The sequence below is a fragment of the Phascolarctos cinereus genome, unplaced genomic scaffold (assembly GCF_003287225.1).
Source record: "Phascolarctos cinereus isolate Bilbo 61053 unplaced genomic scaffold, phaCin_HiC Scaffold_4;HRSCAF=312, whole genome shotgun sequence".
In the NCBI taxonomy this organism is placed as follows: Eukaryota; Metazoa; Chordata; class Mammalia; order Diprotodontia; family Phascolarctidae; genus Phascolarctos; species Phascolarctos cinereus.
In genome coordinates this window covers 224,072,251-224,087,904 of record NW_027555847.1, presented here as the reverse complement: position 1 = coordinate 224,087,904, position 15,654 = coordinate 224,072,251, and the positions used below count along the sequence as shown (strand labels likewise).

General features: G+C 35.4%; 1 pseudogene; it reads left to right on the top strand.

Annotated features, from left to right (window-relative positions):
• The window catches only part of LOC110201915 (cytochrome P450 3A4-like), a 113,398-nt pseudogene extending 98,583 nt beyond the window's left edge, over positions 1-14,815 (top strand).
• Positions 14,816-15,654: the final 839 nt, after the last annotated feature.

Below are 15,654 nucleotides of genomic sequence, written 5' to 3'. Positions count from 1 at the left end.
ATACCTGTCTCCATCCCTCTTGGGCCAAGTAGGATGATCACCATTATGGGAACACTTAAATAGTCATTTCCCTATAAAGTTAAAGTATACCCTTGAGAATGTATTGGAATAATCCACTTAAATAGTAATGAGTTACTAAGCTAGAGTGGTGGCAGTAGGAAGGAACAGGAGATAAATTCATAAAAGTGTCTCTTTAGATCTCACTGACCACCTAGCAAACCAGACATGAGACCCTATAATGGTGCTGAGTGATTCCTACAAATACCCTCCAAGGTCTATAATATTCTCTTAGCTATATAGAAGTGTCAGAAATGGATGATGTGATCAGAGTTGCTCTTGTAAATAGATAGCTGCCTATGTTATCTGTTGTGAGGGATGCTGGGAAAGTCTCTCTGCCCCCACCCCAAGTATCTCTTCTGAATTCTATCAATAGGGATACATCCCTTTTGTTCTTTTCTGTTGTGAAGTCCCTTGGATGTATAAAATACTAAACTATTATGAAATGAGACCGGGGCATCCCAACATTGATGTTGAGCTGAGAGTGAGGACTTCAGAGTCAGGATAGAAGTTAGACATTTTTGAAAGGGTAAGCAGAGACAACAAGAAGTGGAAGCCGGGGATCAATGAAGACACGGAAGGGCTCTTCTCATGTTTCAAGTGTATCTAAAGTAAATTTGACTGAGGTAAATCTTGTCTTCTATTCCAACCTATGTTTCATGGTTGGCCTGGTTTGTTCCAAAAGACAATCCAGGAGAAGAGAAGAAAAATATTCATCTTAACACCACTTCCCTCTACTGAAGTTTAAGAGTTTTGTTGCAGGCTCAAAAGGGCTCATTTCATGAAAACATTTATATAGATGCAGATCTCATGTGGACAGATCTCAGAATTTTTGATTCACTTCATTAACATGTTGACAACTACAGTGATCCCCAACTTTCTATCAGTTCAATATTAAAAAATCATTTGTGGCTTTCCTCCAAAAGATAAAACTGTAACATCTGGTGACCAGATGTACAATGGAGTTACTATAGACCCGTTCTAAGACCAAATGAATAAAGGTAGATGTAACGTGTCACCTTAGCACTTAAACCTTAGTATTTAAAACTGTTTGTTCTTTTCCCAAGAAATGGTCACGTATGATGCTTTTGTACAGATAGAGTACCTAGACATGGTAATACATGAAAATCTCAGACTGTTTCCCATAGCAGTCAGGGTTGAAAGGGTTGCTAAGAAAACTGTTGAGATCAATGGACTGAGGATTCCTAAAGGCAAAGTGGTGATGACCCCGTGTTTTGTCCTTCATCGTGACCCAGAATATTGGCCAGAGCCAGAGGAGTTCTGCCTGAAAGGTAAACACATTTTTTTTTTTAAAATAAGGGAAAAGATTACTCAATGTGGTCAGTTGAGACAGTTTGGAGAGAACATTGAGTTGGGATACAAGACCAGAGTTTGAATCCTGCTTTGCATTTATCTCTTTATTTGTTTGTTTCTATATTTATTTATTTGAGTTTACAACATTCATTTCTGTAAGATTTTGAGTTCTAAATTTTCTCTCATTCCTTGCCCTCCCCTTCCCCTGGACAGCATGCAATCTGGTATAGGCTCTACATATACATTCATACAGTTTTTAGTAGAAAACTTTTTATTGTAGGTGGAATAGGATAGCAGGACACAGTTTAGATGATTCCAATTTTGTTGCAACATCTAAAGCATCACAGTCTGGAGCAAGTTGGACATAGGCCTTCTTCTCTCCATCAGGCTGGATTAGTGTGTTTATCTTGGTGACATCAATGTCATACAGCTTCTTTACTGCCTGCTTGATCTGATGCTTTTTGGCCTTGACATCCATAATGAAGACAAGGATGTTGTTATCCTCAGTCTTCTTCATAACAGACTTAGTAGTCAGGGGAAATTTAATGATGACATAGTGATCAAGCTTGCTTCTCTGAAGTGCACTTTTCTGAGGGTATTTGGACTGCCATCAAAGTCTTTTGTTGCTGGAAGGTGGGGGACATTCAGATCTTCTTCTTTTTGTGGCTATGAACACTCTTCAATGCTATCTTCTTAGCCTTCAAGGCCTTGGACTTGACTTCTGTCTTGGGGGACACAACTGCTTCCTTCTTTGCCTTTGGTGCCATCTTGGGGGAAAGGCCCTTTTCCCATCTTTATGATCTCTTTGAGATATTCACCTAGAAGTGGTATTGCTGGGTATGCACAGTTTTATAGCCCTTTGGATATAGTTTAAAACTGCTCTGCAGAATGGTTGGATCATTTCACAACTACACCAATAATGCATTAGTGTTCCAATTTTCCCACATCTTCTCCAACATTTATTCTTTTCCTGTTTTGTCAGGTTAGCCAATCTGATAGGTGTGATGTGGTACCTCAAAGTTGTTTCGACCAATAATGATTTAGAGCATTTTTTCATATGACTATAGATACCTTTAATTTCTTCATTTGAAAACTGCCTGTTTATATCCTTTGACAATTAATCTATTGGGGAATGACTTGTACTTTTATAAATTTGACTCAGTTCTCTCTATATTTTAGAAATGTGGTCTTTATCAGAGACACTGGCTGTAAAAAATATTTCCCAGTTTTCTATTTCCCTCCTAACCTTGGTTGCATTGACTTCGTGCAAAAACTTTTCAATTTAATATAATCAAAATTATCCATTTTCCATTTTGCAATGTTCTCTATTTTTTGTCTTGTCATAAATTCTTCTGTTTTCTATAAATCTGACAGGTAAACTCTTCCTTGCTCTCCTAGTTTGCTTTATCAGCCTTCATATCTAAATTGTGTATCCATTTTGACTTTATTTTGGTATATTGTGTAAGATTTTGTCTATGCCTAACTTCTGCAATACTCTTCCAGTTTTCCCAGCAGTATTTGTCAAATAGTGAGTTCTTATCCCAGAAGCTGGAGTCTTTGGGTTTATCAAACAGTAGATTATTAGTCATTGACTACTGTGTTTCATGTACCTAACTTATTCTACTCATCCAATACTCTATTTCTTAGCCAGTACCAAGATTGATGCTTTATAATATAATTTAAGATCTGGTATGGCTAGGCTATCTTCTGTTACATTTCTTTTCATAAATTCCCTTTATATTCTATACCTTTTGTTCTTCCAGATGAATTTTGTTATTATTTTTTCTAGCTCTATGGAATAATTTTTGATAATTAATCAAAAACTTTTCTTGATTAATATGGCACTGAATAAGTACATTAATTTAGGTAGAATTGTCATTTTTATTATATTAGCTCAGCCTACCCATGAGCAACTGATATTTTTCCAATTATTTAAATTGGACTGTACTTGTGTGAAAAGTGTTTTGTAATTGTATTCATATAGTTCATGGGTTTGTCTTGGGAAATAGATTCCCAAATATTTTATAATGTCTACAGAAAATTTATATGGAATTTCCCTTTCTATCTCTTGCTATTGTGCTTTGTTAGTAATATGTAGAAATGCCATGATTTATGTGGGTTTATTTTATATCCTGCAACTTTGATAAAGTCGTTTTCATTTCAAGTGGTTTTTTACTTTATTCTCTAAGTATACAACCATAGCATCTGCAAAGAGTGATAGCTTTGTTTCTTCTTTGCCTATTCTAATTCCTTCAATTTCTTTTTCTTCTCTTACTGCTAAAGCTAATATTTCTAGTAATATTGAATAACAGTGGTGATAATGGACATCCTTCTTTCACACCCAATCTTATTGAAAATGCTTTTAGCTTATCCCCATTACATATAATGTTTGCAGATCATTTTAGATAGATGGTACTTATCATTTTAAGAAAGGCTCCATTTATTCCTATGCTCTCTAGTGTTTTTAATAGGAAGGGGTGCTGTATTTTGTCAAAAGCTTTCTTTTACATCTGTTGAGATAATCTTATAATTTCTGTTAGTTTTGTTGTTGATATGGTCAATTATGCTGATAGTTTTCCTAATACTGAACCAGCCCTGGTATTCCTGGTATAAATCCTACCTGGTCATAGTGTATTATCCTGCTGATAATATCCTGTTGTAATCTCTTTGCTAATATTATGTTTAAATTTTTTTGCATCTATATTCACTATGAAAATTGGTCTGTAATTTTCTTTCTCTGTTCTGGCTCTTCCCAATTTAGGTATCAGCACTATATTTTTATCATAAAAATAATTTGACAGGGCTCCTTCTTCATCTGTTTACCCAAATAGTTTATCTAATATTGGAATGAATTATTCTTTAAATATATGACAGATTTCACTTGTAAATCTATCTGGCCCTGGAAATTTTTTCTTAGGGAGTTCAGTGATGGTTTGCTCTATTTCTTTTTCTTAGGTGAGGTTATTTAAGTATTTTATTTCCTCTTCTGTTAATCTGGGCAATTTATATTTCTGCAACCTTTCATCCATTTTGCTAAGATTGTCAAATTTATTGGCATACAGTTGGGAATTAGCCCTACAGCTAAGAGGTATCTTAAGTGGAATTTGAATACCGGTTTTTGTTAGAGTTTCCAACTTGAAAACTGAGGGTTTAAACTGTATGCCAATTGAGATTCCTATCAACTTTAAATTCTATAAACTTTGACTCTTTTACTACGTTATTGGTTAGGTTGTCTATCCCAGGGTCAATGCAAACATGTATATTTTTTTCCATGAATCCCTTATTTAAGATTTTTTTTAAGCCCTTAGCAGTGACTAAAATTTTAGGGCATACCAGACAGAGGGCATGTTGCTACATTCAGGGTCAGAAAGACTTGAATTCAGAGCCCACTTCTGACACTACTTAACTATGTGGCTAAGGACACTAATGATCTCACTCTACACAGTCAGTCTTCTAAACATTTTATTCCCTCCTCAAACCTTACACTGCTCCTCCTTTTTCCACTCTCTTAGCTGAGAACCTTCCCTCATATTTTACTGAAAAAAAAATTGGGCTACTCACAGTGCACTCATTCTTTTCCCTTCTTCCTCATCTCCCATCACTCAGATGCCTTCTGCTACTAGCTCCTCTATTACACTTGTGTGACATGATGAAGTAACCTTATTCCTCTACTTGTTCAAGTGATTCCATCTCTTCTAATAGATTACCCCATCTATCATTCCCACTCTTACACTTGTTTTCAATCTGTCCTTGTCTACTGACTCATTTCCTACTGCCTACAAACATGCCCTTGTGTCTTCTATCCTGAATAAACTCCCACTTGACCCTTCCCTCCCTGCTATTGTCCTACATCTCCTCTATCCTTTGTAGCTAACCTCAAACAGTTTACAATACAGTGAAAGGTATAAGGTTACCTACAATAGTTGCCTCCACCTTCTCTACTTTTACCTTCTTCATCTTCGGATTTAAAATAAATATTTAGTCTTTTGTTGCTTTCTTGTTGTGTCATGTATGACTCTTCATCACCTAATTTGAGATTTTCTTGGCTGAGATACTTGAAAATTTTTCTGTTTACTTCCCCAGCTCATTTTACAGATGAGAAAGCAGGCAAACATTGTTAAATGACTTGCCCAGAGTCACACAGCTAGTAAGTTTTTGAGGTTAGATTTTAATTCAGGTCTTTCTGACTCCTGACTATCTCCTTAACCACTGTGCCACCTATCAGGCCAAAAAAATCCTTAGTCTAAGTGAAATGCTATTGCAATAAGAGATCAACAGGCTCATTCCTTACATTTCTTAGTAATTAAAAGTTCAATATCTCTAAAACCTAAATAATATTGATATTAAGATAGTTTGCTGAGAGTGTGTTGAAATTTCTTCCTTTCAAGCCTAGTTTGGGAGTTTTAAAAATGACAAATAACAAAAAGGGCTTCATGATAGGAAGGAATTGTTCTGAAGAGAGACAAGAGGTTTTTACCTGTTGTCAATGTCTTCTTAAGGCAGACCTCTTGATATGTCTGCTTTTTTGCCTTCTTTTTATTTTTTATATTGATTTTTAAAATTTTGATTTCCAAATTTTCTCCCTCCTTCTGGCCCCTTCCCCACCCATTGAGAAGTAAATCAATATGAATCAATTTTGCTTGTGAAGTCCTAAAAATACATATTTCCATTTTAGCCTTATGACAAAAAGCAAGAAAAATAAAGTGGAAACAATGTGCTTCAATTTGTGTTCAGAGTTCATTATCTCTCTCTATGGAGGTGGATAGCATTTTTCATCATGGTAATTTTGAATTAATCTTGGATCATTGTATCAAGCAAAGAAGCTGAGTCTTTCATAGTTGATCATTATTACAATTTTCCTGTTGCTGTGCAAATTGTTCTTCATTTTGCATCAGTTTATATGTCTTCCAAGTTTTTTTCTGAAAGCATTCACTTTATCATTTCTCAAACTGCAACAATATTCCATCACAATCATACCACAATTTGTCCAGCCATTCTCCATTTGATAAGAATCTTTTCCATCTGAAATTTTTTGCCACCACAAAAAAGCTGCTATAAATATTTTTGTATATATAGGTCTTTCCCTGTCTTTGATCTCTTTGGGATAGAGATAAATAGTGGTGTTGCTGGGTCAAAGGATTTACAATTTTATTGCCCTTTGGACATAGTCCAAAGTTCTTCTCTAGAATGTTTGGACTAGTTCACAACTCCACAAAAAGTGTTCTAATGTACTACTAACGTTTTAATTTTTTTCACATTGCCTTTAACATTTGCAATTTTTTTCTTGCCAAATTAGCCAGTCTGACAGGATTGAGGTGGTAACCCAGAAATGCAGTTTGAATTTCTCTATTCAGTAGTGATCTAGAGCATGTTTTCATACTGATAGCTTTGATTTCTTCTTCTGAAAATTTTCTGTTCATATCCTTTGACCCTTTATCAGTAGGGTATTGCTCTTATTTTTATAAATTTGACTCAGTTCTTTACACATTTGAGACATGAGGCCTTTATCAGAACAACTTACTATAAATTTCGTCCCCCTCCCCAGTTTTCTGCTTTCCTTGAAGTTTTGGCTGAATTGGTTTGGTCTGTGCAAAAAAAAAAATTAAATTTCATGTAACCTAAATCATCCATTTTACTTCCTGAGATTCTCTCTGTCTCTGGTTTGTTCATAAAACTTCCCTTATTTATATATCTAAAAGGTAATTTTTTCTCCCTAATTTGCTTATGCTATCACCTTTTGTGCCTAAATTATGCATCCATCTTTTCTTTTTCTGGCTATATAGTGTGAGATGTTTATTATGCCTACTATCTGCCAGATTATTTTGCAGTTTTTCCAGAAGTTTTTTTTTTAATGGTGAGCTCTTGCTCCCAAAGCTTGGATCTTTGAGTTAATCAAACACTGGATTGCTGTGGCCATTTACATACACACACACACATACATGCATACATAGATATATACATACATACATACCTATATATATATATATATACATATATATATATACATATATATATGTATATATATATATGTATATATAGTACCTAATCTATTTCACTGATCAACTATCAAGGACACAGTACCAGAACGTTTTGATTATTGTTATAGTATAGTTTGAAAGTTGTTATCACTATGCTTCCTTTCTTCACTTTTTTCCAATGATTCCTTTAATATTCCTGAACTTTTATTCTTCCAGATCAATATTTTTCTTTTTTCCCTTTAGTGCAATAACATAATTCTTTAGCAGTTTGATTGATATGTCACTGAATAATTAAATTAGTTTTGGTAGAATTATCATTTTTATTATATTAGTTTGACCTGTTCATGAGCAATTAATATTTCTCCAATTGTTTAGAACTACCATTTTTTGTGTGAAAAGGCTTTTGTAATTATGTTTGTATCATTCCTGTGTGTTTCTTGGCAGGTAGAAAGTATTTAATATTTTCTGAGATTATTTTAAATGAAAGTTCTATTTCTATCTCTTCCTGAATGTTGATGATTCATGTGGATTTTTTTGTATTCTGCCAGTTTGCTGAAGTTGTTAATTGCTTTGACTAGATTTTGTTAGTTGATTCTCTAGGGTTCTCCAAGTATATGACCTAATCATCAAAGAGGGATAGCTTTTTTTGCCTCTCATTGCCTATGCCTATTTCTTCAATGTCTTTTTCTCATCTATTGCTTTAGCTAACGTTTTTGTACAATAATGAGTAATAATGGTGATACCAGACATCCTTGTTTCACCCCTGATCTCATTGGGAAGGCTTCTAGTCTATTTCAATACAGATAATGCTTGCTTTTGGTTTTAGATAGATACCATTTATCATTTTAAGAAAATCTCCATTTATTCCTATGTTTTCTAGTTTGTTATTTTTTTTTAATAGGAATAGGTAGTATATTTTGTCACAAGCCTTTTCTGGATCTGTTGATATGACCATATGAATATTTTTTTTTGTAATTGATATAGTCAATCATAGTTTTCCTAATATTTAACAAGTCCTACATTGCTGTTATAAATCCCATCTGATCATAATAATCTTTGTGATATATTGCTGTAGTCTTTCTAGCATTTAAAAATTTTGAATCAATGTTCATTAGAGAAATTTGTCAATAGTTTCCTTTCTCTTCTTTTGATCTTCCTGATGTAGATATCAAGAGTGTATTTGTGTCACAGAGTTTGGTAGAACTCATTCTTTAGCTATTTTTTCAAGTAGTTTATATAGTATTGAAATTCATAGTTCTTTAAATGTTTGCATCCTTATAAATCTTTGCTGTCACGTGAATTTTATCTTAGAGAGCTCATTCACAGCTTATTAAATTTATTTTTCTACATTAGGATCATTTAAGTGTTTTATGTCCTCTTCCATTAATCTGCTCAATTTATATATTTGTAAATGTTAATCCAGCTCATGTAAATTGTCAGTTTTATTGGCATATAAGTGGAAAAAACAACTCCTAATCATTGCTTTAATTTCATTTTCATTCATAGTGCATTCATCATTTTTAATTTTAACACCGGAAATTTGGCTTTCTTTTTTTAAAAAATCAAATTGAGCAATAATGTATCTATTTTATTGTTTTTCTCCCATAAACCACATATCCACTTCATTTTTAATTTAAACAGCTTTTTATTTACAATTTTATTAATTTATTTATTTTTAGTTTTCAACATTCACTTCCACAAGATTTTGAGTTCCAAATTTTCTCCCCATCTCATCCCTCCCCTCACCCCAAGATGGCATGCATTCTGAATATCTCTTCCCCTAATCTGCCCTCCTTTCTATCTCCCCCCCCACTTCTCTTATTCCCTTTCCCTTCAATTTTCCTGTATGTCAGGATAGATTTCTATACCCCATTTCCTGTGTATCTTATTTCCCAGTTGCCTGTGAAACAATTTTTTTTAACATTTCCTTTTAAAACTTTGGGTTCCAAATTTCTCCCTTCCCACTTTCCCACCCACCCTCATTGAGAAGGCAAGCAACTCAATACAGGTTATACATGTGTAGTCATGCAAAACACTTCCACAGTAGTCATGTTGTAGAAAACAAAGTATATTTCCCTTAAACCTATCCTGCCCCCCATTTATTCTAGTCTTTCTTTTGACCCTGTCCCTGCCTGCTTCTGACTACCCATTCCCCCACTCTGCCCTCCCCTCTATCATCCCCCTGCTCTCTTGTCCCCTTCCCCCCCCTATTTTCCTGTAGGGTAAGATAGACTTCCACACCCAATTAAGTGTGTATATTATTCCCTCCTTAAGCCAAATCCTATGAGAATAAGATTCACTTATTCCCTCTCACCTTCCCGCATTTCCCTTCCACCGTAAAAGCCTTTTCTTGTCTGTTTTATGTGAGATAATTTAACCCATTCTACCTCTCCCTTTCTCCTCCTTCCAGTATAGTCCTCTTTCACCCCTTAATTTTATTCTCCAGATATCACCCCTACATCTTCAACTCCTCCTGTGCTTGCTATCTATCTATCTATCTATCTATCTATCCACATGCATATGTTTTTTTCCCTTCAACTACCCTAATACTGACAAAGGTTTCATAAGTTACAAATATCATCTTTCCATGCAGGATTGTAAGCAGTTCAATTTTAACGAGTCCCTTATGGAAGGGCGGAGCCAAGATGATGGAGTGAAAGCAGTGACTTGCTTGAGCTCTCCCCCAAACCCCTCAAAATACCTATAAAAAATAGCTCTAAACAAATTCTAAAGCAGCAGAACCCACAAAAAGATAGAGTAAAGCAAATTTCCAGCCCAAGACAACCGGGATGATTGATTGGAAAGGTATATTGTGCTGGGCTGGGAGAGGAACGCAGCTTGGCATGGCCACACTGGCCGGAGCAAACCTGGAGCAGGCCTCAGAGGACTGAATTGCAAGCAGCTGTGGCAGTTTCCACACTTCTCAACCCAGAAACATCAAAGAAAATTTAGAAGGTCAATGGGAAAAGTCTTTCTGCAGTGGTGAGAGAGAAGCACAGGGTCTCACGTCCATTCCGAAGTGCAGCCCAGGACTAGGAGCTGCCTCCTGAGCTTCCAGTCCACAGACTAAGGGGAAATCCAGTGGCTGAACAGAGGGGGATTGCAAGGATCTCTTTGTCAGTACTGAGGCAGGAATCGCTTGCTTTGCCCATGCTTAGATCTGGGTCACAGTTCTGGGTGGCTGTCCTGGGGCAAGGAGAAGCACTGGTGTGGTGGAGCTTGTAGTGGCATAAGAGATGAAACCCTCCTCACAGTGCCAGGACAGAAAGGAGTGCTTGTGGTCACTAGTAGACCAGAGCACAGGCCAGGAAAGGAGTAAACACCTCACCCCTTATCATACCACCTTGGAAAAACTGAAAATTTACAGGTCCCTACAAGTATCTCTGAAAACAGCTGTACAAACCCCCCAAAGCTTGGGACAGTATATTCTCCACATTGGAAGCAGATTCTTGCCTTAACAAAGAGTTTAAAACTCAAGTAATTGGCTGAGATCATGAGCAAGCAGTGCAAAAAGAGTCAGACTGTATTATCTTACTTTGGTGAAAAAGAAGATCAAAACATACAACCAGAAGAACAACAAAGTCAAAGTTCCTACATCCAAAGCCTCCAAGAAAAATAAGACTCAGTCCCAGGCCTTGGCAGAGCTCAAAAGGGATTTTGAGAAGCAAGTAAGAGAAGTAGAGGAAAAACTGGGAAGAGAAATGAGAGTGATGCAAGAAAATCATGAAACACAAGTCAACAGCCTGCTAAAGGAGACCCCCCCAAAAAATACTGAAGAAAATAACACCTTAAAAAACAGCCTATTCCAAATGGCAAAAGAGGTCCAAAAAGCCAATGAGGAGAAGAACACCCTAAATACCAAAATTGGCCAAATGGAAAAGAAGTAGATAGATAGATAGATAGATAGATAGATAGATAGATAGATAGATAGATATGGTCAATTTTGGTGAAGTGCCATGTAGAACTGATGAAAAAGTATTTTTCTTTCTATTCCCATTCAGTTTTCTCCAAAGGTCAGTCATATCTAACTTTTCAAAAATTGTATTGATCTCTTTTACTCATTTATTACAAATTAAACTCTGTCTCATTTGTATTATGAATGAGATTTATCTAGTTCTGAGGGGGTAAATTGGACATTCCCAATAATTTAATTTGACTGTTGATTTCCTCTCATTTAACTTTTCCTTTAAGAATTTGAGTGTCTTTCAATTTAGTATATCTATGTTTAATATTAATATTATTTCATAGTCTATGGTAACTTTTAGCAAAATGTAGTTTCCCTGATTATCTTTTAAATAGATCTTTTAAAAGCTTTTCTTTGTCTGATACCATGTTTGCAACCCTCTCTATTTTACTTCAACTGAAGTAAAATAGATTTGGTTATATCACCTTATTTTAAATCCATGTGTGCATCTTTCTGTTGCAAGCATTTTTCTTGTAAACAACATGTTATTGGATTCTGATTTCTAATCTATTCTATACTCCTGTTTATTTGGTAACTTTCTCATTTGCATTCAGAGTTATGATCACTAACTATATTTCCTTATGCCCTTCTTCTTCTTCTCTTGTTCGTGTTCTTGTTCTTATTTTCCTTCTTTTCTTCATCCTTCCCTTTCTTTTCCTTTTCTCCCATTTTCACTTATTTTCCTTTTCCTCCTTTTTCTCCTCCTCTCTCATTTTGTATCTTTTTTTCTTGAACGTTTGCTGCTGCTACTCTCTCTTTTTTAATCTGCCATTCCTCTTATCACTGCCCCTGCTTTCTCTTAGTCATTTCTCCTCCTACTTCCCTGTTGGTTAAGGATTTCTGTATCCAACTGAGTCTGCATATATTCTGTTGCTTCTTTGAATCACTTCAAATGAGTGAGATTTAAGTATTGCCCTTCCCCCCCTTATTTTCTCTTCTATTGAAAAAACTTCCTCAAGCACTTATGTTAGTGAGAGAGTTTTCCCCATTTTTCTTCTCCCTTCCCTCTTCTCTCAGTATATCTCTCATTCTCAGCCTTCTATTTTTCTTTTGAGATCATCTCAACATAATCAGTGCATACCTATACCCTCCCAGGGATTTTATTACCATCCTTATGCCAATGATTTTCAAATCTATCTATCCTACCCCAAATTCCCTACTGACCTCTAACCTCTCTTCTCCAAATGCAGTTCAGACATTTTGAACAGGATGTCCAGTAGACATCTTAACTTTGATATGATTAAATTCATTACAATTTCCCATAATCCCCCTGCCTGCCTTCCCTATTTCTGGCAGCATCATACTCCCAGTCCCTCAGATTCACAACTTGACTGCTCACTATCTCTCCTCCACCCCACCATCTATATGCAATCTGTTGCTAAGGCCTGTTGATTTCACCTATGCAACATTTTTTCAAAAAAATGTTCTCTTCTCTCCTCTGATGCTGCTCCCACTCCTGTTGTAGGGTTCATCATCTTCCACTTGGATTATTATAATAGCCTGCTGGTGGGTCTATCTGCCTCAATTCTCTCTCCACATCAATTAAATCTCCATTTAGACATGAAAATGAGGTTCCTAAAGTACAGGTATGATCATGTAACCTCCATTCTCAATAAATTCCAGTGGCTCCCTAGTGTCTCCAAGAGCAAATACAAAATACTCTAATTGTCATTCAAAACTCTTCACATCCTAGTTGTCTAATTATTTTCCAGTCTTCTTCCACCCTGGTCCTTGTCACTTACACTTTAATCCAGTTTCACTGGCCACTTGGCTGTTCCACAAACAAGACACTCCATCTCAGCTCAGGTATCTTCTCTGGCTGTTCTCCCTGCCTGGAATGTAGACCCTTCCCTATTCTGACTTCTGACTTCTCTCCCTGGCTTCCTTTTAGTCCCAACACAAATCCTACCTTCTACATGAAGCTTTCCTCAACTCCTCTCAAGTCCATTGCCTTCCCTCTCTTAATTATTACCTATTTATCCTGTATAGAGCTTGCATTATATATATATTCTTTGCATATTTACTGTCCCATTAGATTGTAAGCTCCTTGAGGATAAGGAATATCTTTTGCCTCTTTATGTATCTTTGGCACTATGCACAGAGCATGGCACATAGCAGGCACTAAGTAAATGTTTGTTTATTGATTGACTGATTGATTGATTCATGCCTTAAAGAGTCAGATTTCTTGTTCTGACAAGTCTTGGATTTTCTTTTTTTCACTCATCTCTTTTCTCTTGCCATTTTGAAAAACCAGGTTCAGCAAGGAAAACAAACAGAGCATGAATCCCTATGTGTACCTGCCCTTTCATGCTGGTCCTTGAAACTGCATTGGAACGAGATTTGCACTTGTGAGTATGAAAGTTGCTACTAGCCAAGTCTTGCAGGAATTTTCCTTTAGAACTTGTAAAGAGACACAGGTGAGGAGTCACATCTTTCGTTTCAATACTTAGGATGATTTTTATGGAGATGATTTTATTTTCAAAGTAGAAAAATATCCTATGGTGCGTGAACAAATTTAATTCAACACAAACTACCTATTTGTTAACAGGCTACTAAAGAGTTAAAAGTTATCATTATTAAGATGGAAATATACAGAAGTCCAAGACAGAAACAATTAAAATGTTGTTGACTGCATAATTAATTTAATTTAACTATAATAACAATAACATTAATACAAAATTCTTGGTTACAAAGCAACCCCTTTTTAATTCCTTTGTTTTATGAGAAAAAATATGCAGTGTTAAAGGTCATGGGAATGAATAAAATCTCTATTTTCAGCAAGATTCTTAATTCTGTCTTATAAGAGACTAGCATTAATAAGCCCTGAGTACACAGTTAATACATATTTTGTATTTTGCGACAGTCTTTGAGGTCAAAACTACCATTGAGTCTCTATTACAGTCACATCAATCTAACACTCCTTTGCATGACCATCTAGTTAGTTTGTCTTCATTTGTATAATCCTCTATTCCATAAGATATCATAAACATTTGTAACTATTTTTTTTCTCTCTATTGTTTGGTATTGGTTGCTAATTGAACTCTAATTGTTTTTCTTAGTCGTTGCAGATTCCTCTGAAGCTAAGCAGTGGACCACTCCTTTAACCAACTGTATCCATTGTCCTGCAGGCTGTACCAAAGACTAAGAAGGGAAACCAACATCAGAAATTCTCCTTTTCATTCTACTCACCCCTATCTACACTCATGCCCCAGATCTCTCTTCTATAACTCAAAGACAGTGAATCCTCAGATTTCAAAAGTATCTTAATTTACCTTTTGAACCAAAGAAAAAGAAATGAGGTGTTTTTTTTTAAACCACAGGAGAGGAGTACTAATATTTTTCAAATGGTCCTTTGGAGATCTCCATGTCTGAGGACTATTGTATAAAGTTCAGTGGTGTCAAATGTCACATACACTGATCCAGTGGATCATGTTCCAGAAGAAATGACCCCCAACAGATCAGTACCACTTGATATACAAGGCTATAATGGTTCAATGGATGAACATGGAGAAAGCCATGAATTGAGTGTTTGTTCATTTATCCATAATGATATTATGGGGATCATATTACTTATTTTTTAATATTTTGTATTTGATTGAAGCATATTATATTTTACTTTCTTTTTTTTTTTTCATTTTTTCCCTTGGGTCTTTATCTTCTTTCATAACATGAATACTGTGGAAATACACCTTGCATGATTGAACATGCATAACCTATATCAAATTGCTTCCTGTCTTTGGGGAGGGGAGGCGAGGAAAAGAGTGAAAGAAATATGGAGCTCAAAATTAAAAAAAAAATGCTAAAAATTGCCTTTACATGTAATAGAAGAAAAAAATGTATCATTGCTTTGATGTTCTGCATTGGACAACTATGCAAAATACATTTCAGAAAATACATTTCTGGAAGCCTCTTGTTTGATGTTTAGTATCCCTTAAAGTCATATCATTATCATGTAGTTAAATGGGCAGTGTATTGATTTTGATTATCTTATTTTTTTTGCCAATTGACTTATCAGAATGTTCATACAGAAGTCCAGTTTAACTATTCATAGCTTGGTAATTGGATAAATAGTTCAGCTAATTCTTTTTTCCTTTTCTGTTCCTTCCACAAACATTTGAGTGTAAACACTGACAGAAACCTTGGGCTTACTTGGATGAAGCTCAATCTTAGGAATTCCTTACAATTCCTTACCCTCTTTTGGTTGTGTTCCCATTGAGGGTTTCACCCAAGAATATCAGCATTGTTTCCTTACTTATTCTCTAAGCAAATGGTAAAATAGATCTCTAGTTTCCATTTCAATATTTATACTGACAATTTATCAAATACAGAACAGGCTTTCTT